This window comes from Notamacropus eugenii, chromosome Y (assembly GCF_028372415.1).
Source record: "Notamacropus eugenii isolate mMacEug1 chromosome Y, mMacEug1.pri_v2, whole genome shotgun sequence".
Taxonomy (NCBI): Eukaryota; Metazoa; Chordata; class Mammalia; order Diprotodontia; family Macropodidae; genus Notamacropus; species Notamacropus eugenii.
In genome coordinates, this window is record NC_092880.1 from 9,142,436 (window position 1) to 9,167,701 (window position 25,266).

The window sequence follows — 25,266 nt, forward strand, 5'->3', positions numbered from 1 at the left end:
CTGCTAACTCGTTTTTCACGCTCTTTCATTGCCTGAACCTAGTTTAAGTTCACTTTGGAGGCCCTGGAGGCAGGACTCTTAACTTCCTGTGACAGTATGCCTTGTTCTTCCTCATCTCAAAGGATGGCAGGAGATACCTGTTCACAGAGAAAGTGGACTTATTTTTCCCCCTTTTTTGGGCATTTTCCCAGCCAGTTACTTGACTTCTGAATCCTTTGCCAAGAGATTCCACTCAGGTGCTTGTTTCACCTGGGCTTTGGGTGAGAGTGGAGCTGTCAGTCAGGGCTGAGGTTTAGGTCAGTTCCTCCCTACTCCCAGAGGCTTTAAGCTGAGCTGCCTGGACCCAGGTTTCTTCCCGACCTCCATAGCTGCCTGCAGTCTGCTACTACCACTGCCTCTGCCATTGCCAGGGGCTATTGCTGGAGGAACGCCTTCACCTCTCGCCCACCTGGAAAAGCCCTCCCACTCTGGTTTTCGGAACTTTCTTTGTCACTTGTGGATTGAGGTATCCAGGATCCTCCATGCTGGAGATTCTGCCCTGGAGGCCTGTTCTGGTCCTGTTTCTCCCCACGTTGCCTGGCCAGGGCTGTGCTCCACTCTGTTCAGTGTCCTGTGAAATAGACCTTTTCTGTTGGCCTTCCAGGTTACCTTTGGCTGGAAACATCTATTGCTCTCTTGTTCTATGGCTTCTGCTGCTGTAGATTTTGTTGAGAGTCATTTTTTCAGGTATTTTGTGGGCTGTGGGGGAAGCGCTAGAGTATATGTATCTTTCTCCTCTGCCATCTTGGCTTTCAAGCATTCTTGATGAAAATACCAGAGCTGAAAAGAAAATTTGACTTTCGTACACAAGAATCAAGAGACGCATAAAAAGGGAAACAGGAAAGAGAAATCTCAGGGGACTTACTAAAGTTGAACTGTTTACATTCCTATGTGTGGAAGATCATACTTGTAACTCTTCAATCTTTTCTCAGTACCTGGGGAGTTGGATGGAGCATACACCCCTCCCCCCCACGTATATGCAGAGCGAGAGAGACAGAGAGATAGAGCACAGGTTGAGTTGAATACGAATGGATCATATCTAAAAAATAATATTAAGAGGTGAGAGGAATAGATTTGGAGGAGAAAGGGAGAAATGGAATGGAGGAAATCATCTCTCATAGAAGAGGCAAGAAAAAGCTTTTCCAATGGAGGGGAAAAGTGGGGAGATAAGAGGGGAAAAAATGAAGCTTACTTTCATCACATTTGGCTCAAGGAAGGAATAATATGCACACCCAATTTGGTATGAAAATCTATCTTAAACTACAGAAAAGTAGGGGAGAAAGAGATAAGCAGGGTGGTGGGGGGATGATGGAAGGGAGAGCAAATGGGATGAGGGAGCAATTAGATGTAAACACTCTCGGGGAGGGACAAGGTCAAAAGAGAGAACAGAAGAAGTGGGAGGCAGGATAGCTTGGAGGGAAATATGATGGAAGTCTTTTGCAAAACTACACATATATAGCCTATATTGAGTTACTTGCCTTCTCAATGGGGATGGTTGGGGAGGAAGGAAGGGGAAAAGTTGAAACTTAAAATTTTAGAAACGAATGTTGAGAATTGTTTTTGAATGCGATGGGCTATAAGAAATACAGGTAATGGGATATAGAAATCTATGTTGACTACAAGAAAAGAGAGAAGATGGGGATAAGGGAAGGGATGGGTGTGGGAGAAGGGAGGGCATATTGGGGGAAGGGGTAATCAGAATCCACAGTGTTTTGGGGTGGGTGGAGGAGAGAGATGGGGACTAAATTTGGAACTCAAAATTTTTTTGAAATGAATGTTGAAAGCTAAAAATAAATAAACATTATAAAAATATGTTTGTCATTATTTCATGCAAGTTTTTCAATATTTTTTCTAAAATCATGTAGTTCATCATTTCTTATAGCATTGTAGTATCCCATTATAACCACATACCAGAAATTTTTTAATTCATTTAGTCATTTCTTCTGAGATCTAAGTCCCTTTGAAAGTTATTTTTAGAAGTCTGGACTGCTCTGCCTTGATTCATGGTAGAAGGAGCTAACACTATAATTTTGGATGAATTTGCAATTGATTTATTTCTCCAGTTGCAATGCCTGTTATTAGGAAACACATACTGTTGCAACTGGTTGACCAAGAATCTCAAACAAATACCCTGTGATAAGTTTTCATCTTTGGATGTTTAAATACAATGCATATAAATCAACAGTAGATCAGAGATTAATATCAATAATGTTAATGTAATATATGTGCATGTATGTACACGTGCATAGACATATGTGAATAAAACATAGATAAATTTGCATTTATTTATTCTCATATACTAGAATGTTGGTTATGTAGAGATATCTAACTGCATGCATACACACAAGAATATACACACATATATGCTTAAGCATGTATGTATATACACACATCCACAATGCATATACACAAATGTGTACACGCAACAAACTCATATACACATTTGTATGTGTGTATGTTTATAGATATATATGTATGCTGTTCATGTATACACACTTACAAATACATAGATATACACATATACACATACATACACACATGGATATATATACACATATATACCTACTTATATACATACACATGGATGCATATATCCATATATTTATATGTGTTTGTGTGTTTTAACATTAAGTATATATGTGTATATATGTATGTATGAGCATATATTTGTATCTATACATATAGATATGGATTATATATACAGATATAAATATATATAAATATATGAATATGAAATATGAGAATACATGAATATATAAACTGTATGTATTTATACACATACTTGTGTGTAAAATATCTATGTGTATATGTATGCATTAATATAAAAATAAAATGTTAATGTATATATACACTTATATGTATATATGTGTATGCACATATATATGTACCTCTGTGTGTGTCTGTGTATGTGTGTTATAGTGTAATACCAATACAATATTCACAGCACTCATGTGGCTATGAATATCCCAGTTCAGTTCTCAATCATGAAATACAGCAAAATCTCGACATGGAAGACAGAAAATTTTACTCAGATACCAGAAAGCAAACTCCATCATTACCTATACACAATATCAATGCAGAGAACAACACCATCCCCAAGCCTTTCCCCTCCTAGTTTTCCCGCAAACCAGTTCTATTAAACAAAATCACAAACAAGCTCTTTCACTCAGACTTGCCAGCTGCCTGCTTGCCGGCATCCTTCCTAACCCTGACTGATCTCATGACCAACTTCCTCTGAGCTCTAATCTAGCTCTGCCTCTTCCTGTTCCACCCTTCCTAAGCTCCATCCCTTCCTGCTCAATCTGTTCAGCAAACTCCTCTCACCACAGGTTGATGAATGGGAAATATTTTCCCATTTAAATTACCATTGCAGTAAGTTAAAAGATTTACTCAAGAACATATTCAAGTCAAGATTTGAACACAGGTTTTCCTGAATCCAAATCCAGCACTGCATTAATACACTATATCTCATTACCTCATTTCTAACATTTCTAATAATGACATTTGGAAGTTTAGCATGTTTCAAAATAGTTTAGTAAAATTTTTACCTTGAGTACATCACCGAACTTCATTGGACTTCAGTTTCTCCCTCTGTAAAATGAAGGTCTTGGAGCAGATATTCTGTTATGTTCCTTCCAGTGCAAATCTACGATAATAAGATTCTATGGTTTAACTTCTCTGAAATTCAGTTTCCTCACGTGAAAAATGGGGAAATAATGAAAACTATGATTTTTCTCCTAAGATTGTTTTGATAATTTAAAAAAATGTTATTTTAAAAGTGCTAGATAAACCTTAACTCAGATTGTAAGTGTAAATTTCTCCTACTTTTTCTTCTTTTCCTCAGTACAATGCCTACATGAATGTACTAACAAATATATAGGAAGTTGTATTCAAGTTTACCATCTGAAAATTTTTGGGCACAATGGCTCATAATTAATTGCGAGATCTTTGACCCTCCACCTTTCCTCTTCCTTCTATGAATTCTTTTCTCAACATCCTCCATCATTAATATGCAAAGGCAATATAAACTGAGATCTCCATCCAGACACTCATCCAATTTGAGAAAAAAAGCACTAGAGGATTAAAAGTTTAAATATATCCCCAGATGCATTGCCCACCTTGGTCTGAGGAAATATATCATTCAAGGAAGAGAAAACAAAAGGGTTTTCCCTTTGGGTTAGTTAGATAATTACACAGGAGTTTACACAGGAGTATAGTGATAAATCAGAGGCTTCCAAGCTTTAAGTTTCAAATGTCATTAAATAAAAAAACTGACTTCCCTCCATTTGATTCCATCAGACAAGACACATGGCTCATCTTTGGCCAGGTAGGTTTTTGAAACTTCAAGAGATAATATTGTAGGCCAATGGTTTTAGAGGACAATCTCATTAGTGTACACATAGATGAGAGTTTCAGGGATGTGTAACTAACGTGCTTGACCCAAAACTTGATTACTGACGGAATCTACTACTGAATAGCAGAGATGGTGTTTTTCTCATTATGTTCAGAATTTGCCCCTTCTAACTGATGAATGAATGCACTTTAGCGTTATTGGTTGAAATTAGTTTCACTGAGGCATTTCCCTCTTTTGATGTAATAAACATTAACTTTTTGGTTACAACCAAAAGTAGCGGAGAAAACACCTTTCAAAGGCTCCCATCAATATAAACTCTGTTACATTTCACATTTTACTGCTCAGGATTAAAATTTAAAAAAATAAAAATGCTTCTCCCCATTTTCTACCTTTTTTTCTTATACTTTATTCATATTTCCATTCTATGAAGCAACAGGCAACACACACACACACGCAGAGAGAGAGAGAATGTCCATTCAGTTGCCAAGTTCTATCAATTTTGCATTTGGGATCTATCTTCTTTATAATCAGTGCAAACACTCAACACTTCTAACCAGGATTATTGTAGTAGCCTTAGTTTACTTGCCTCACTCAATCACTCTCAAATCTATTCTATCCTTTAATCAGCCATCAGATTGTTCTTCCTAAAGAGTAGATCTAAGCATGTCACCATTGCACCCTATTCAATAAACTCCAATGGCTCTCTATTACAACAGTGGTCAAAAGCAAAATATTTTGCTTAGTTTTTAAAGCCTTCAGTGTTCCTGTTCCCTTTTTAGCTTTCCAGTCTATTTATACCACAATTTCCTTGTGTTCCTTAGGGACAGCTAGGTGGCACAGTGAGTAGAGTACTGAACCTGGAGCCAGGAAGATTGGAGTTTTCATCTCAGTTCAGATGCTTAAAAACTGTATTATGCTGACTACATCACTTAAACTCTATCTGCCTCAGTTTCTTCATATAAAAAGAGACAATAAGAGCAAGCCTCTCAGGGATTTCGAGAGTAAAATGAGAAAGCATATTCAAAGCATTTTGCAAACGTTTAAAACTATAAACTTTAGTTATTTTTATTATGTACCCTAAGTTCTCATATCACTTATTTCCTTGTTGTTACTCACATAATACTGAACATTTCTGACTGGGCATTTCATTTGCCATTCTCTCAACCCTGGATTTCTTTCCCTTGTCAACTTTGCCTCCCACATTCCTTTTCTTAATACAAATCTTAGCTAATATTCCACATTGTATAACAAGAACCTCTCAGTCCCACTTAATACATATATATTGCCCTTGAGAATACCATACATAAATACATATATACATAATACAAACACACATGTATTTGTATTTATACATACATACATATATATTGTGTACATTTGTTTGCATGTTGTCTCATTTGACGGAGAGTTCCTTGAGAGCAGCAACTATTTATACCTTTATTTGTATACCCAGAGATTACCAAATTGTGTGGCACCCAGCAGGTATTTACTAAATTTTGTTCAGTTAAGGCCCCCATTTTGTCATTGAGGAAACTCAGACTGAGGAGTGTTTGGGTATTTGATCACGGTAACATTTTTAATACGTACCTGAGGTGGAATTTTGTTTGAAATCTTCTTGAATCCAAGTTTTGTAATGCTTAAATATGTATCACTTCTGTTAGTTGAATAAAATAAATAAATATGTATCACTTCTGTAGTTGGAGACTGTAACATAACATCTGGGTCATTGAGCTTTTTTTGGAGGAATGTTATGAAATAACACTGCTCGTATTTCTCAGAATTCCTATCAGGAGAACTTGTATGAACATCTTTAGTTAGTACTTATTAACATAATTGCAATCAGGAGAACTTGTATGAAGATGTTCATCTAATACTTATTAGCTCATCATTAACCAACATATTTGTTAATGATCAAATGAAAATTATCCAGTAATTGTGAACTTCTTTTATCACAGGGGAAAATTTTAAATACCAATTCTTGCAGTTCAAACCTCATTGATTTGGACAACGGAATTTTTTAAGCCTTAAAGCACTGTACAGTTGTGCACCATCTTTATGTCTTCAGCTCCTTCTGTTTTGTGAATACCTTGTCTGTATAACATGAAGTTTTATATCTTTCTTAGGCATTAAAAAGTAATATACATGAATTATATGTCTCTTTCTTGCAGATGAGAAGCAACCCAAAGTCCCCTTCTCACATTACCTTCACAAAAGACTGAAAGCACAATTGCTCCATTAGCCTATTTCGTGTCCACAAAAACAGAAGAGAGGAAAAAAAAAGCAGAAATGATGGACAAAAATTACTCCATCCCAACTGAGTTCATCCTCTTAGGAATCACCAGTGCTCCCGAGCTAAAAGTGATCCTTTTTGTTCTATTTCTCATCATTTATTTGGTTATTCTTGTAGCAAATCTTGGGATGATCATTTTAATCAGGATAGACCCCCAATTCCATTTGCCATATACTTCTTCCTTAGCCACATGTCGTTCTGTGATCTCTGCTACTCCACAGCTATTGGCCTCAAGATGCTGGTGGACTTCTTTGCCAAAGACAAATCCATTTCCTTCATTGGTTGTGCTCTACAATTCTATTTCTTCTGTTCCTTTGCAGATTCTGAGTGCTTATTGTTAGTAGTAATGGCCTTTGATCGCTACATGGCAATAAGCAACCCTCTGCTTTATACGGTAAATATGTCTAGCAGAGTGTGTTACTTGTTGGTGGCTGGTGTCTACATAGTGGGGATGATGGATGCTCTGCTCCATGCTACTTTAGCCTTCAAGCTGAGCTTCTGCAGGTCAAATGAGATTAATCATTTTTTTTTTTAATCTTCCTCCTCTTCTATGAATCTCTTGTTCTGATATCCATATCAATGAGCTGGAAATCTTCAATGTCTTTGGCTTCATTGAAATAGTCACCATTTCAGTAGTCCTCATTTCTTGTTGTTGCATAATCCTCTCTGTGTTTAAGATCCACTCCTCCGAGGGCAGATGCAAAACATTTTCGACATGTACTTCTCACTTAACTGCTGTCACAATCTTCCAGGGTACTCTTCTTTTTATGTACTTCAGGTCTAGTTCTTCCTATTCACTAGACCAAGACAAAATGACCTCCTTGTTTTATACCCTCGTCATTCCCATGTTAAACCCCTTGATCTATAGTTTACGAAGCAAAGATGTGAAAGGGTCCCTGGGAAAATTGAAAAATAAAATGTATTCTTAATATTTGTTGCGATCATCTCAATGAATTCGATACCATAGTATCTGAGAGTCCAATACAATTCATTAAAGATATTCTAAGCCAATTGAACTGCTTGAAATCTTATTGAAGTGACAATATTAACATACCCATACAAAAACACTGAATCTCAAAATGTTAAAGGAACCTCAGAGTTCACCTGGTCCAATTTTCCTTAAGCAGGAATCTATTCTAAAACATTTCTGATATGTAACTGATATGTTACTCTTTACAAAGTGAAAATTTCCAAAAGATTTTGTGTGTGTGTGTGTACATACAATATACACTGTATACAAAATATACACTATATATATATATATATATATATATATATATATATATATATATATATATATATATATATATATATAGAGAGAGAGAGAGAGAGAGAGAGAGAGAGAGAGAGAGAGAGAGAGAGAGAGAGAGAGAGAGAGAGGTTGTTGTCTGTTCTCGAAGAGCACCAAAATGATATCACCACAGTAAGCTCAAGTTTCAATGTGTCCAACTGTGACTGATCAGACCAAATGAGCTAGGAATGCTCTACCACAGATTGGGCACAGATCCATGTGAAAATTTTGGGTGGATATTCCAAATTTGTGCATCCTACGTTTCCTTTGTGTGGTCTCAATGCTGCTTTGCTCATAGAGCACAACAAACTTTTTGATGTGGGCTCACCATGCTGAGCAGTCCTGGCCCAGTGTCTCCCATGTTGCACAATCAGATCCAAAGTTCTTGAGACCTTAAGAGTGTCCTCATATTGCTTATTTTAACCTCCATGTGATCACCTGCGCTATGTGAGTTCTCAAAAAAATAGTTTATTTGGCAAGTGTCCATTTTGCATTCAACATCCTGGCTTGGCCATCGGAGTTGCACTCTCTGAAGCATAGTTTGAATGCTTGGCATTTTAGTTGGAGTAAAGACCTAAGAACTGGTACCTTATCCTGCCAGGTGATCTTCAGAATCTTCCTAAGACAATTCAAATGAAAATTATTCTGTTTTCTGTCACTGTACTGGTAGACAGTCTACCAATGCCATATATAGATAGATAGATAGATAGATAGATAGATAGATAGATAGATAGATAGATAGATAGATAGATAGATAGATAGATGATAGATAGATAGATAGATATAGATATACATATATATCTACATATAGATATATAGATATATATGTGTGTACATATATCTGTGTGTACATATCTCTGTGTGTACATGTATTTATATACACAGTACATATAAAATACATATGTACACACATATAAAAATGTGCATATATTTTTATATTATTTTATATACATGAAAAGATATGATTAATTGAGATTTTAGAAAAGTAGAACTATGAATCATAAATTATGTCTTTATCTCAGTGAGTTATCTGTGTAATGATGAACAATTTAAATTGACAGAATTTTCTACATTCGTCAATATCTCATATGTCAACTTTTCACTCTTTTACATGCAGTACGTTACAAGATAATTGTGATTTTATTGTCTATATTAGAGAGCTATTGTTACTTTGGCCAGATATGTTATTTCATTTGTGGAAGAAGATCTTGGTACGGAATTATCTATCCCCTCTACCAATTCAGATCAGAGAGGAATTTCCCAGTCCCACACTCTCAAGTATGTTGCGAAGATTAGACTTCTACCTTATGTCTTCATCACCAAGAGGACTGCTGTGTATCCACTATATTTCTGTGTTTTGATTTTCAAATGTCCTAATATAGAGAAAAGGTTTTGCACACTTCAAAGCTTTATTATGGCTCTCTACAATTATACTGTTTACCTGAAACATTCAAAATCTTCTTTGCAGTTCCTAAGTCAAATGAAAATGAATTAGAGGCTTGGAATACAGTGTAGCATTTCTATCCCTCCTATCATCTCTTTTAAATTTTTTAATTCAGTTCGGGTCTTTTCACTAAGGAATGTAAAAGTCCTCTATTTCATTATATGTCCATGTTTTCCCTGAAGGATTATACTTAGTTTTGCTGGGTATGTCATTCTTGGTTGTAATGCTAGCTACTTTGCCCTCCAAAATATCATATTCCAAGGCCTGCAATATGTTAATGGAGAATCTGCTAAATCATGTGGTTACTAATAGTATATTTTAAGCCACATTCAGTCTCAAATATCTCTACTCAGACATTTAGATTACCATTCCCAGGATTTGAAGTTTTTAAGAACTGATATCAAAGATTAAATTAAGGAACAATTTTCCAACTATACTCAAGTTGACGAAATAATAAGAAAAAGCAGCCTTTTAAGATTTCAAGAAGATCACTAGTACCACCATTAGATCTGTGAAAAGTAAGAGTGCTTTTGTTTGAGGAGAGATCATACATCCTCTGTGAGCATTGCCCGATTGCATATATTATCATAGCCATGGGCTTCCTTCCTAAATATCCAGAAACTCTGCAACCTGCTTACGCAAGTGATCGATTGGAATGTAGTAGCTAAGATCATTTTCTGTTTTTTTCTCCAAATTTCTTTATTCACTTATTTGCTTTCAATTATCAATAATCGCTTCCATAAGTTTTAAATTTTCTCCCCTTCCACTCCTTCTCCGATCCCACAATATCATAGAATCTTACATGGGCTCTACACCTGCATTCTTATTAAGCACTTTTTCACATTAGTCTTGTTGCATAGAAGGACTAAAGTGAATGGTAAAAACCATGAATAAAACTAAATAAAAGGGAGCATAACAAAAGAGAAAATAGTCTGGTTCATTCTTGTTCTGATTCCTTAGTTCTTTCTCTGGATGTGGAAGGCATTTTGAATAGCGAGTCCTTTGGAAATGTCTTAGGTCTTTGCATTGCAGTGAAGGGCTAAGTCTATCAAAAACAGTCCTCACACACGGTGGCAATTACTGTGTATAATGTTCTCTTGGTTCTGCTCACTTCACTCAGAACCACTTCATACATGTCTATCCAGGCATTTCTGAAGTCCATCTGTTCATCATTTCTTATACTACAATAGGATACCATTAAAATCATGTACGACAACCTGTTCAACCATTCCCCAGTTGATGGTCATTTTCTCTATTTTCAGTTCTTGGATGTCACAGAAAGAGCTGCAATAAATAATTTTGTACATAGGGGTCCTTTGCCCATTTTTATGATCCCTTTGGGATGCAACCATAGAAACAGTATTGCAGGGTCAAAGGTATGCGCATTCTATAGCCCTTTGAGCATGGTTCCAAATTGCTCTCCAAAATGGTTGGATCAGCTCGCAGCTCCACCAGCAATGAATTAGTGTTCCAACTCTCTCACATCTTCTCCAACATTTATAATCCTCTTCTTTTGTCATGTTAGTCAGTCTGAGAGGTGTGATGTGGTATCTTAGAGGTGTTTTGATTTGCATCTCTCTAATCAATAGTGATTTAAAACATTTTTTCATATAACTATAGATAACTTTAATTTCTTCCTCTGAAAACTGCTTGTTGAAGAGCATTTGACCATTTGTCAATCGGGGAATGACATGTATTCTTGTACATTTGACTTAGTTCTCTCTATGTTTTAGATATGAGGCCTTTTTCACGGACACTAACTGCAAAAATTCTTTCCCAGTTTTCTGCTTCCCTCCTAAATTTGGTTGTATTAGGTTTGTATGTGTAAAAATTTTTCAATTTAATGAAATCTAAATTATCCATTTCATAATGTTCTTTAACTCTTGTTTGTTCATAAATTCCACCATTGTTCATAAATCTGACAAACTACTTCTTGCTCCCCTAATTCATTTATACTATCGGCCTTTATACTTAGATCGTTTACCCATTTGGACTTTATTCTGATATATCTTGTCAGACATTGGCCTATGTCCAGTTTCTGCCATACTATTTTCCAGTTTTCCAAGAAATTTTTGTCAAAAGATTTCTTATTCCAGATGCTTAGTTTATCAAACAAGAGACTGCTACAGTCATTGACTATTGAGCCACGTTTGCCCAAACTATGTCATTGATCTACCTTCTGTTACTTAGACTGTACCAAGTGGTTTTGATAATTGCTACTTTATGATGCAATTTACAATCTGGTATGACTTGTCCATCTTTCCTAGCATTTCTTTTCATTAATTCCCTTGATATTGTGAAACTTCTTCCAAATGAATTTTGATATTGTAGTTTGGTTGCAATGGCACCGAATAAGTAAATCCTTTTAAGTAGAATTGTCATTTTTATTATATCAGCTAGGGCTACTCATGAGCAATTAATCCCCCCCCCCCCCAATTAGTGAGATCTGACTTCATTTTCATTATTCCCTGGTTTAGTTTTGGCAGGTAAACACCAACATATTTTATTGCTCTATAGGAATTTTAAATGAGATTTCTCCATCTATCTTTTCCTGTTGGTTTTTGTTAGTAATATATAGAAGCCCTGATGATTATGTGGGTTTTTTTGTATCCTTCAACTTTGTTAAAGTTGTTTATTTTTTCCAACTAGTTTTTTACTTGATTCTCTATGACTTTCTAAGTATATCATCATATTGTCTGCAAAGAGAGAAAAGTTAGTTTATTCTTTGACTAGTCTAATTTTTTCTATTTTTTCTTCTTTTATTACTAAAGCTAACATTTCCAGTACCGTATTACATAAAAGTGCTGATAATGGAATCATGGTTTCACCTTCTGTCTTACTGTAAATACAGCTGGGTGATCCCCATTACATATAAAGCATGATGAAAGTATACGTAGATGCCACTTATTATTTTAAGGAAGGCTCTATTTATCTCTATGCCCTTCACTGTTTTCAATAGGAATGGATGCTGAATTTTGTCAAAAGATCTTATGGTTTTGTTTAGATTTGTTGTTAATATGATCAATTATGATGATAATTTTTCTGATATTGAACCAGCCCTGCATTCCTGGTATAAATCCTGCCTGATCAAAGTGTAATATTTTTGTAATAATTTTCTGTAGTCTTTTTGCTAATATCTTATTTAAAATTTGTGCATCTTTATTTATCAGGAAAATTCATCTATAATTTTCTTTCTCTGTTTTGGCTCTTCCTGGTTTGGGGATGAGAGCCAAATTTGTATCATGAAAAGATTTTGATAGGACCTCAAACTCTCCATCTCTAAATTTGAGAAATCTAACATCAAAATAATCAATAAAGAAGTAAAAGATGTGAATAGAACTGTGGATAAGGTAGATATGATTGATATCTGGAGATAATTGAATAAGGATTGAAAGTAATATATCATTTTCTCAGTGGTACATGGCATATATAAGAAAATTGATCATTTAATAGAGCATAAAAACTTCACAATCCAGTGCAAAAAGGCAGAGATAGTCAATGTATCCTTCTCAGATCACAATGCAATAAAAGCTATATGTAATAAAAAGCCATGGAAAGACAGAAAAAAAATTAATTGGAAAGTAATTAATCTAATCCTAAAGAATAAGTGAGTTAAACAACAAATCATAGAAACAATCAACAACTTCATTCAAGAGAATGACAATAATGAGACAAATTACAAAACTTATGGGATGGTGTGGAAGCAGTTCTTAAGGGAAGTTTTATATCCTTGAAAGTCTACATGATTAAAATAAACAAAGGAGACCAATGAATTGGACATACAGCTGAAAAAGCTAGAAAAAGAACAAACTGAAAATCCTCAAGTAAATATAAAATTAAAAATCATGAAAACCAAATCAGAGATTATTAACATTGAAATTTAGAAAACTATTGAACTAACAAATAAAATAAGAGTTGGTTTTATGAAAAATCACTTACAGTGGTTAACCCTTGGGTCAAATTTATTAAAAAAGAAAGAAGCAAATCAAATTACTAATATCAAAGATGGAAAGGGCAAACTCACCTACAACGAGGTGGATATTAATACAATGATTAGAAATCACTTTGTCCAACTGTATGCCCCCCAAATTTGACAATCTAAGGGAAGTGAATGGATATATATATATATATATATATATATATATATATATATATATATATATATATATATACATACATACATACAATTTCCTAGATTAACAGAAGAGGTAAAATGTTCAAATAATCCCATCTCAGAAAAAGAAATTGAACGAGTCATCAATGAACTCCTTAGGAAAAACAAAAAGCTACAAGACCTGATGGATTTGCAAGAGAATTCTATCAAACATTTAAAGAACTGGTAATTCCAATACTATATAGATTATTTGGGGAAATTGGCAAAGATGGAGTCCTCCAAAATTCTTTTTATGATACAAATATGGTTCTGATAACTAAACCAGGAAGAGCCAAAATAGAGAAAGAATACCCATTTCTCTAATGAATATGGATGCAAATCTTTTAGATAAGATATTAGCAAAAAATACAGCAATTTATCATGAGAATAATAAATTATGATCAGAGAGGATTTATACTAGGAATAGAGATAAAGTTCAATATTAGGAAAACTATCAGCATTCATGGTCATATTAACAGCAAAAATAAGAGAAATCATACGATTATTTCAAAATATGTAGAAAACACTTTTGGCAAAGTACAACACCCACACCTATTGAAAACACTGGAGAGTGTAGGAATAAATGGAACCTTCGTTAAAATACTAAGCAGTATCTACGGAAAACCACCAGCAAGCACTATATGCAATGGGCATAAATTAGATGCGTTTCCAATAAGATCAAGGTGAAAAAAAGATGTTCGTTATCACCATTGTTATTCAATATGGTACTAGAAGTGTTAGGCTTAGCAATAAAAAAGGAAAAAGAAATGGAAGGAATTAGAAGAGACAAAGAAGAAACTAAGTTATCACTCTTTGCAGATGATATGATGATTTACTTAGAGGATCCTAGAGAATCAAGGAAAAACTATTTGAAATAATGACTAACTTAGGAAAAGTTGCAAGATACAAAATAAACCCATATAAATCATCTGCATTTTTACACATTATTAACAAAGCCCAAAAGCAAGAGGTAGAATGAGAAATTCCCTTTAAAGTTACCCTAGACAGTATAAAATATCTGGGAGTCTACCTGACAAAACAAATGCAGGGACTACATGGAGGCAATTAAAAAACACTTTTCACACAAATAAAGTCAGATGTAACTAATTGGAAAAACATCAGCTGCTCATGGGTAGGCTAAGCTAATATAATAAAAGCAACAATTGTACCTAAATTAATTTACGTATTCAGTGCCACACCAATCAAACTATCAGAAAATTATTTTCTAGTGCTAGAAAAAATAATGTCAAAATTCATCTAGAAGAAAAAAAAGGTCCATAATATCAAGGGCATTAATGAAAAGAAATGCTAGGGAAGGTGGCCTATTTCTACCAGATCTGAAATTGTATTATAAAGCTGCAATCATCAAAATCACTTGGTACTGGCTAAGAAACATAGGGGTAGAACAGTGGAATATCTTAGGTCCTCAAGACACAGTAGTCAATTAATATAGCTCTGTACTTGTTGATAAACACCAGCACTCCAGGTTCTGGAATAAGAACTTACTGTTTGACAAAAATTTCCTGGGAAAACTGGATAACAATGTGGCAGAAACCGGGGATAGGTCAATGCCTGACACCATACATAAGAATAAAGTCCAAATGAGTACATGATCTGGGTATAAAGACTGATTCTACAAACAAATTAGGGGAGCAAAGGATAGTATATTTTTCAGATTTATGGAAAATCGAGAAATATATGACCAAACAAGAGACAGAGGACATTATGAAATGCAAAATGCATGATTTTGATTACATTATATCGAAAAATATTTCCACATACACAACAATGAAACCAAGATTAGGAGGGAAACTGATAACTGAGAAACAATTTTTACAAGCAGTGTCTGTACTAAAGGCTTCATTTTTAAAATATGTAGAGATCTAAGTCAAATTTACCAGAATACAAGTTGTTTCTCAATTGAGAAATCGTAAAAAGATATGAACAGCCACTTTTCAGAGGAAGAAATCAAAGCTATCTACAGTCACATGAAAAATTGCCCTAAATCTCTATTGATGAGAAAGATGCAAATAAAAAAACCTCCGAGGTACCACATCACACCTATGTTGGAGAAGATGTGGGAGACTTGGAACACTCATTCATTTTTGGTGAAGCTGTGAGCTGATCCAACCATTCTGGAGAACAATTTGGAACCATGCCCAAAGGGCTGCAAAAATATGCATACCCTATGATGCAGTAATATCAGTTTTACTAGTATATCCCAAAGAGATCATAAAAATGGGAAAAGGTCCTATATGTACAAAAGTATTTATAGCAGCTCCCTTCGTGATGACCAAGAACTGGAAATCAAGGGATGCCCATGAAATGGGGAATGGCTGAACAAGTTGTGGTATAGGAATGTAATGGAATACTATTGTAATATAAGAAATGACTAATAGAAGGATTTCAGACAGGCTTGGAAGACTTATGTGAGATGATGATGAGTGAAATAAGCAGAGTTCATAGAATAATGCACAAAGGAAAAGCCATAGTGTGTGAGGACTGTTTCTGATACACTTAACCCTTTACAGCAATTCAAGCACCTAAAACTTTCCCAAAGGACTATTGAGGAAAAATGCCATCCACACCCAGAGAAAGAACAACGGAATTGAGAAGCAAAATGAAACACATTAGTTTCTCTTGTGTAATGTTTTCTTTGGTTTTGGTTATTCTCATGGTTTCTCCCAATCATTTTAATTCTTCTGTGTAACATGAGTAATGTGAAAAAATATTTAATAAGAATTTATGTGTAGAACCCATATAAGACTGCCCACTCTCTCAGGGAGGGAATGTTGAGAGGGGAAGAAAATTTAAGACGTATGAAAGTGAACGTTTAAAACTGAAAACACATAAATTAAATTAAAAAAAATTCACAATCGGTTATCTAGAAGGAGATATAGAATTCAGCATATAAACATCATGATACTAGGGCATTATATTGTTCTTAATTACTAGGTATTTATTCTATTTTTAGTTTATAAAATAGATCAAACATTTCCACAACATGGTACTATAAAAATTAATTGCAAATGAATTGAAAATCTACTATAAATAAATTACTATTCCTTGCAAATATATAGCAAATTATCATGTAACTTTTTTCCATTTTTTCTTTCTTTCCTAACTCCCTACCCGAGATATGGCTACCATTAAACAGAAATAGTTGTACATAATCGCTGTCTCTCTCTCTCTCTCTCTCTCTCTCTCTCTCTCTCTCTCTCTCTCTCTCTCTCTCTCTCTCTCTCTCTCTCACACACACACACACACACACACACACACACTGTCGTACACACACACTCACACACAGTACATATATAAATATATATAAATTATTCTATACATATTTCTATTTATTAGTTCTTTCTCTAAATGCAGCTAGTATCTTTCTTCATATGTTCTTTGCAGTTTATTTGGGTATTTATAGTAGAGAGATTCACTTGTCCAATCAAAGTCATTCTCAAAACAATATTATTGTTACAATATTTAATGTCCTCTTGATTCTGCTCATTTTGCTTTTCATTATTTCGTGCAAGTGTTTCCTTATTTTTCTAAAATCATTCAATTCATCATTTTTATAGCGTTGTAGTATTTTTTTTACAATCACATACCACAACTTGTTCAGTCATTTAGATATTTATTTTGAGAGCTAAGTCCCATTGAAAATTATGTTTTTTAAAGTCTAGAACCCACTGCCTTGACTCATATTAGTAGGAGCTAATACTATTGATAATTAAGAAAAATATTATTTTCAAAGTGCTAGGTAAATTTTAAAGCAGGATACAAAAGAAATTTCTTCTCCTCCTTTTTCTTCTTTTCCACAGTACAGTGCATACGTTATTGCCTTAATAAATGTGTATGATTTTGAATTCAGTTTTTCCATCCGAAAATGCAAGTTTTGGGACACAATGGTTCATAATTAATTGAACGATTTTTTTAGCCCTTACTACCATTCCTCTCCCTTCTATGCATCATTTTCCCAACATCCTCTACGACCAACACACAAAAGCCATGTAAACTGAGATCTCCATCCAGATAGTCATTCAATTTGAGAACACACACACAAACACACACACACACATATGAGGACTGAAAGTTTCGTTGTGTCCCTAGCTGCATCTCCCACCTTGGTCTGGGACAATGTGTCATTGAAGGAAGAGAAGATTAATATCTTTTCTCTTTAGGTTAATTAGATAAATGTTTACACAAGTGTAGAAATAAACCAGTGGTTTCCAAGCTTAAAGTTCCAAGTGTTACTAAAAAAAATGACTTCCCTCCACTTGAATCCATCAGACAAGAAACAGGACTTCTCTTCAGTCAGGTATGTTTTAGAAACTTCAAGAGATGGTATTGTAGGATAGTGGTTTTAGAGGACAATCTCCTTAGGGGACCCACACAGATGGGAGTTCCAGGGATTTGTGACTAAAGGGCCCTTCTATACTTTTCTGAAAACGCCAGGGAAATTAAAGAATTAAAGATCAATGAATTGCAACTAGAACTTTGAGGAGTACTCATTTCTGTGGTTATATACTAGACTTGTGTGTCATTATAGAGGGAATTTTTAGTGAAGAATTTCCCTGTGTCACTGAAGATCAGATCTTGCTCTCCAAATTATTATATTATGCAGAAGTCTCAGGTTTGTTCGTGGGTAAGTGACTTACTCAGGATCACACAGCCTGTATGAAGAAAAAGATAGAACTTGACACCAGGTTTATTTAACTCCTAGACCAGAAAAAATACATCATGTAAACATGCATTTTGCCATACATATAAGATTTGATAAATATCTGTCAAATTGAATGAACAAGAAAAGATTTTAATAAAATTTGCAAAAAATTTAGTGTGAATATTTTCTTTTGAGCCTAATGACAAATCTTTGTGTAAAATATCCTTTTACATTTGAGAAAGGTGAGGCTCAGAAGGGTGCTTTCAATTGTCCTTAATCCTTAGTCATACAATGAGAGGAAAGACTTCATGATTATAAGAGTAGTTCTCCAGGGAAGTTCTAAAGGTAGTTCCACCCTTCATGAGACATGACCTTTCACCATACACATTGCAGTAAAAAAAGTCTTGTAAAATTGTACTCAGGCTGAAACTCAGTGGGCACTTGGATAAAACTGAATATAACTAATCTCATCCGAGACTAACAACGTCTAGTTTGTTGGTTTTTTTCTTGGAAAATTTTATACATATCCCAATCTAGCCTTCTGATCCCGCCATACATACATACATACAGATAATATGTATATATATGTATATATGTATATATATATGTATATATATGTGTGTATATATATATATATACATATATATATATATATATGTATTTGAAAGTAAATTAAAGAACATTTTTATTCATGCCTACTGTGTGCCAGGCATGGTGTTAAGCAGTGAAAATACAAAAAAAAATTATAAAAAATTAGCATTCACTCTCAAGGAGCTGACAATCTAGGGGGAGAAGCAACATGCAGACAAAATATGTGCAAACAACTTATATACATAAACTGGAGAGGATCTGAAAGGAAGGCATAGATACTAAGGAGGGCAAGGAAAAACTTTTTTTTCTCAATTTATTTATTTATTTTTAGTTTTCAGCATTCATTTCTACAAGATTTAGAGTTTCAAATTTTCTCCCCATCTCTCCCCTCCCCAAACACTGTGCATTCTAATTGCCCCTTTCCCTAATCTACCCTCCCTTCTATCCCACTCCTTCCGCCCCTTATCCCCATTTTCTCTTTTTTCTTTTAGGGGAAGATAGACGTCTATATCTCATTACCTTTATTTCTTATTTCCCAGTTATATGCAAAAACAATTCTCAACCTTTGTTCATAAAACTTTGAGCTCCAGCTTCTCTACCTTACTTCGTCCCCACCCATCTCCACTGAGAAGGCAAACAATTCAGTATAGGCTATATATGTGCAGTTTTGTTAAAGACTTCCATAATAGTCAAGTTGTGAAAGACTAACCATATTTCCCTCCATCCTATCCTGCCCCCTATTTTTTCTATTCTCTCTTTTGACTCTATCTCTTCCCAAAAGTGTTGACTTCTAAGTACCTCCCTCCTCTCACTTGCCCTCCTTTCTATCATCTCCCCCCACTCCACTTATCCCATTCACCCCTACATTCTTGCAATATAAGATAGATTTTCATACCAAATTGAATGTGCATATTATTCCCTACCCAAGCCAAATGTTGATGGGGATAAGCTTCACTTTTTCCCTCTCACCTAACCCTTTTCCCTTGCATTGAAAACACTTTTTCTTGCCTTTTTTATGAAAGATAATTTGCCCCATTCCTTTTCTCCCTTTCTTCTCTCAATATATTCCTCTCTCACCCCTTAATTTTATTTTTTACATATCATCCCTTTCTATTCATCTCTCTGTGTACCCTCTGTCTATGTATGTGCGTGTGCGTGCGTGTGTGTGTGTGTGTGTGTGTGTGTGTGTGTGTGTGTGTGTGTAATCCTTCCAACTAACCAAATACGGAGAAAAGTTTCAAGAGTTACAAATATTATCTTTCCACGTAGAAATGTAAAGAGTTGCACTTTAGTAAGCCCCTTATGATTTCTCTTTCCTGTTAACATTTTCAAGCTTCTATTGATTCTTGTGTTTGAAAGGCAAATTTTCTATTCAGCTCTGGTCTTTTCATCAAGAATGTTTGAAAGTCTTCTATTTCACTGAATTACCATCATTTCCCTTGAAATATTATACTCAGTTTTGCTGGGTAGGTGATTCTTGGTTTTAATCCTAGTTCCTTTCACTTCTGGAATAGCGTATTCCAAGCCCTTCGATCCCTTCATGTAAAAGCTGTTGAATCTTATGTTATCCTAATTGTGTTTCCACAATATTCGAATTGCTTCATTCTAGCTGCTTGCAATATTTTCTCCTTGACCTCGGAATTCTGGAATTTGGCTGCAATTTTTGTAGGAGTTTTTCTTTTCAGATCTCTTTCAGGAGGCGATTTGTGAACTCTTTCAATATTTATTTTATCCTCTTTTCCAGAATATCAGGGCAGTTTTCCTTGATAATTTCATGAAAGATGATATCTAGGCTCTTTTATTGATCATGGCTTTCAGGTAGTTCCATAATTTTTAAATTGCTTGTCCTGAATCTTTTTTCCAGGTCAGTTGTTTTTCTAAGTAGATATTTCACACTGTCTTCTATTTTTTCATTCTTTTGATTTTTATTTAGTAATTTCTTGGTCTCTCATAAAGTCATTAGCTTCCATCTACTCCATTCTAATTTTTAAAATACTATTTTCTTCAGTGAGCTTTTGAATCTCCTTTTCTATTTGTCTGATTATGCTTTTTAAAGCATTCTTCTCCTCATTGAATTGTTGGTTCTCTTTTCCCACTTAAATTAGTCTATTTTTAAAGACTTTATTTTCTTCAGCATTTTTTTGGGTCTCCATTAGCAAGCTATTGACTCGCTTTTCATGATTTTCTTACATAGCTCTCGCTTCTCTTCCCAATTTTTCCTCCCCCTCTCTTACTTGATTTTCGAAATCCTTTTTAAGCTCTTCCATGTCTTGAGACCATTGCAGATTTATTTTGGACATTCGGATGTAGAAGCCTTGATTTTTGCATCTTCCTCTGATGGTAAACATTTTTCTTCCTCATCTGAAAGAATGGAAGAAAATACCTGCTCACCAAGAAAGTAACCTTCCATTGTCTTATTCTTTTTCCCTATTGTGGGCATTTTCCCAGCCAGTTACTTGACTTTTTAGTTCTTTGTCAAGAGCAGGGTATACTCTGGGGTCCTGGAAGTTGTCAGTTCCTCCAATGTGACACAATCAAAGAAGAGGAGTTTAATCCTCTCCTGGTCTCCGCTGTGGTCTTTGAGCAGCTACAAGCACTCTTTTCTGAGAGTGGAATTCCCTCTCCAAAGCCTCTGCCAACTCCACTATCCAGCTCTCCTCCTCACTCCAGGGCCGCTACTGAAGGTTGAGATCCAGATCAGCCATTCAATTCCCACAGGGTCATTAGGCAAGGCTCCAACAGTGGAAGGTGCTCTTGCCTGGGGCCAGGGCTAGGCTGCTTTGTTCCCTTCTCTTCCTAGGTGAAAGAGCTTCCTCACTGACCTTTGAAGCTGTCTTTCACGTTTCTGAGTTGAGGAACAGGGGACCCGTAGCTGATGCTGGTGGCACCTTGAGTCCCACTCTAGTCCTGTCAAGAGGCTGTGGCACAACCACGATTGGGTTGCACTCTGAACAGTGCCCAGTGGGACAGACTTTTCCTGTCGGCCTTCCACGTTGCCTTGGGCTGCAAAACTCTTTCACTATATCATTTTGTGGCTTCTAGTGCTCTATAATTTGTTTAGAATAATTTTTGCAGATATTTTATGAGCTGTGGGCAGAGAGCTTCTAGAGGTTTATCATTCTACTCAGGCATCTTTGTTCTGCCCCCGCTGCCATCTTTATTTTTGAGGGTACTATCCTCTTTTCTGTTACCAAGATTTGGAAACTATGGTGTTATCCTCTTCCTCCCCTCTCTTTCCACTTCCCCAAGAGAGAGACAGAGAGACAGAGAGACAGAGAGAGAGAGTCCAGTCTTCCTGTTCATCATTTCTTACAGAACAATAGTATTCTATTACGTTCATATACCAAAATTTATTCGGCCATTCCCCAACTGATGGGCATCCCCTTGATTTCCAGTATTTTGCCACCACATAGAGTGCTACTAGAATTATTTTTGTACAAGTGGGGCCCTTTCCTACTTTTATGATCTCTTGGGAATACAGTCCTAGAAGCGGTATTGCATGGTCAAATGGAATGCACGTTTTGGAAGCCCTTTGGGCATAGTTCCAATTTGCCCTCCAGAATGGCTAGATCAGCTCACAGCTCCACCAACAATGAATTCGTGTTTCAACTCTCTCACGTCTTCTCCAACATTTATCATCCTGTTTTGTCAAAATGAAGCAGACCATTTTCTCTTGTGTTATGTTTTGTTTTGATTTGATTTGTGGTTCCTCCCATTCAATTAAATTTTTCTATGCAACATGATTAAGGTGAAAATGTATTTAATAAGAATGTCTGTGTGGAACCTATTTAAGATTGCACTCTATTTTGGAGAGGGAGTGAGGAGGGTAAGGGAAAGAGGGAGAAAGAGGGGGAAAAAATCTAAGATAAAATGAAGTGGTTGTAGAAAATTGAAAATAAATTAATTAATTTTAAAAAGAAAGATAACAAGTGATTGTGATTTTTTTTTACCTTTAATTTTTCCCTCCTCCCATTCGTCCTCCCTTCAATTATCTCCCCTTTAGTATGTTCCCCTCTACTTTCCTGTGGTGTAAGATAGATATTCATGCCAAATTGAGTATGCTAGTTATTTTTCCCTTAAACCAAACCCAATGAAAGTAAATTTCACTCTTTTTTTCTCACCTCCTCCATTTTCCCCTCCATAAAGAACCTTTTTCTTGCCTCTTTATGTCAGAGATAATTTACATCATTCTATTTCTCCCTTTCTACTTCTCTCAATATATTCTTCTTGCCCCTTGATTTTGTTTTTTAGATATCATCACTTCACATTCAACCCATCCTGTGCCCTCTGGCTAAATGTTTATAATCCCTCCAACTACCCTAACATTAAAAGAAGTCTGAAGAGTTACAAATATTATCTTTCCATTTAGGAATGTAAACAATTCGATTTTAGCAATTCCCTTTTGACTTTTTGTTCCTGTTTACCTTTTCATGCTTCTCTTGATTCTTGTGGTTGAAAGTCAAATTTTCTATTCAGCTCTGGTCTTTTCACCAAAAATGCTCGAAAATTCTGTTTCATTGAATGATAAATTTTCCCCCTGAAATACTGTACTCAGTTTTGCGGGGTAGGTGATTCTTGGTTTTAATCCTAGCTCCACTGACTTCTGGAATATCATATTACAAGTCTTGTGATCCCTTAAGGTGGAAGCTGCTAGATCTTGTGTTATTCTAATTGTGTTTCTATAATATTCTAATTGTTTGTTCTGGCTGCTTGCAATATTTTCTCCTTGATATGGGAGTTCTAGAATTTGGTTACAACATTCCTAGGAGTTTTCCTTTTGGGATCTCTTTTATGAGGTGATCAGTGGATTCTTTGAATGTCTGTTTTACTCTCTGGTTCTAAAATATTAGGGTAGTTTTCCTAGAAAAGTTCTTGAAAGGTGATGTCTGGGCTCTTTTTTTGTATAGTGGCTTTCAGGTAGTCCTATAATTTTTAAATTGTCTCTCCTGGATCATTTTCCCAGGTAAGTTGTTTTGCCAATGAGATATTTCACATTGTTTGCTATTTTTCATTCTTTTGGTTTTGTTTTATTTCTTATTGTTTCACAAAATCATTAGCTTCCATTTGCTCCATTCTGATCTTTAAAGAATTATTTTCTTCAGTGAGCTTTTAGACCACCTTGTCCATCTGATGAATTCTGCTTTTTAAGGCATTCTTCTCCTCATTGGCTTTTCGAATCTCTTGTCATTTGGGTTAGTCTATTTTTAAGGTGTTATTTTCTTCAATATTTTTTTTGGATACCCTTTGGGAAGCAGTTGACTATTTTTTCATGATATTCTTGTGTCACTTTCATTTCTCTTTCCAATTTTTGCTCTACTTCTCTTACTTGATTTTCAAAATCATTTTTGATCTCTGAGACCAATTCATATTATACTTGGAGTCTTTGGATGTAGGAGCATTGCCTTTGTTGTCTTCTGCATGTATATTTTTGTCTTCCTTCTTATCAAACTAAGATTGTATAGTCTGGTTCTTTTTCTGTATTTTTGCTCATTTACCCAGACATTTACTTGAGTTTTGAGCTCTTCGTGAAGGTAGTTCACTACTTCCAGTGGGGTTGTGTGGTGTCCTGTCAGCTGATCTATACTGGCACAATCTGTGGGCCTAGAGCTCCAGACATAGCTGCTGCTGCTGTCTTGCTGAGGCTGTAGCTGTTGAGGGTGCCTCCACCCCTCCCCCACCCTGAGACTGGGGTTGGACCACTCTACTCTGTCACATAAGTCTTACAGATTTTTCCCACTCATCTTCCAATTTGTCCTCAGTGGGTTTTGGTGTCATGAAGTCTGAAAACTGCTACAAGTGTCAGAGATTTAGTTCCTCTGAGGCATCCTCAGGTCTTGAGTGTGCTGGCTTAGCCCAAGCTGGACTGCACTCTGCTTCCAATGCAGTGTATTGACTTTCCAGGCTGTCTTTGGCTGGAGAATTCCTTCACTCCGTCATTCTATGGGTTCTGCAGCTCCAGAATTTGTTTAGAGTTTTTTTTTACAGTTATTTGGATGGGTTTTGGGGGAGCTCTGGAAGTCCCTGATTTTACTTTGCCATCTTGGATCTACACCCATTTTCTTATTGTAATTTTTCTTTATGTTATATATGGCAAATTTTTATATAGTTGTCATGTGCAGCTGAGAAAAAATGTATATTCTTTTCCATAACCATTCATTTTTATCTAGAGGTCTATCATACGTAACTTTTCTAAAATTCTGTTTACCTCCTTAACTTTTTTCTTGCTTATTTTGTGGATAGATTTATTTGGTTTTGAGAGAGGGAGGTGGAGGCTCCCACTAGTACAGTTTGCTTTCTATTCCTGTAACTCACTTAACTTCTCTAAGAATTTGGATGCTACACCATTTGGTGAATACGTGTTTACTACTGATACTATTTCATTGTCTATGGTACCTTTAAGCAAGATGTATCTTCCTTCCCTATCTCTCTTACTTAGATGTT

At 35.4% G+C, this 25,266-nt stretch overlaps 1 pseudogene; it reads left to right on the forward strand.

The window, feature by feature from the left end:
- Positions 1–6,679: 6,679 nt before the first annotated feature.
- Positions 6,680–25,266, forward strand: part of LOC140516782 (olfactory receptor 5W2-like) — a 197,441-nt pseudogene continuing 178,854 nt past the window's right edge.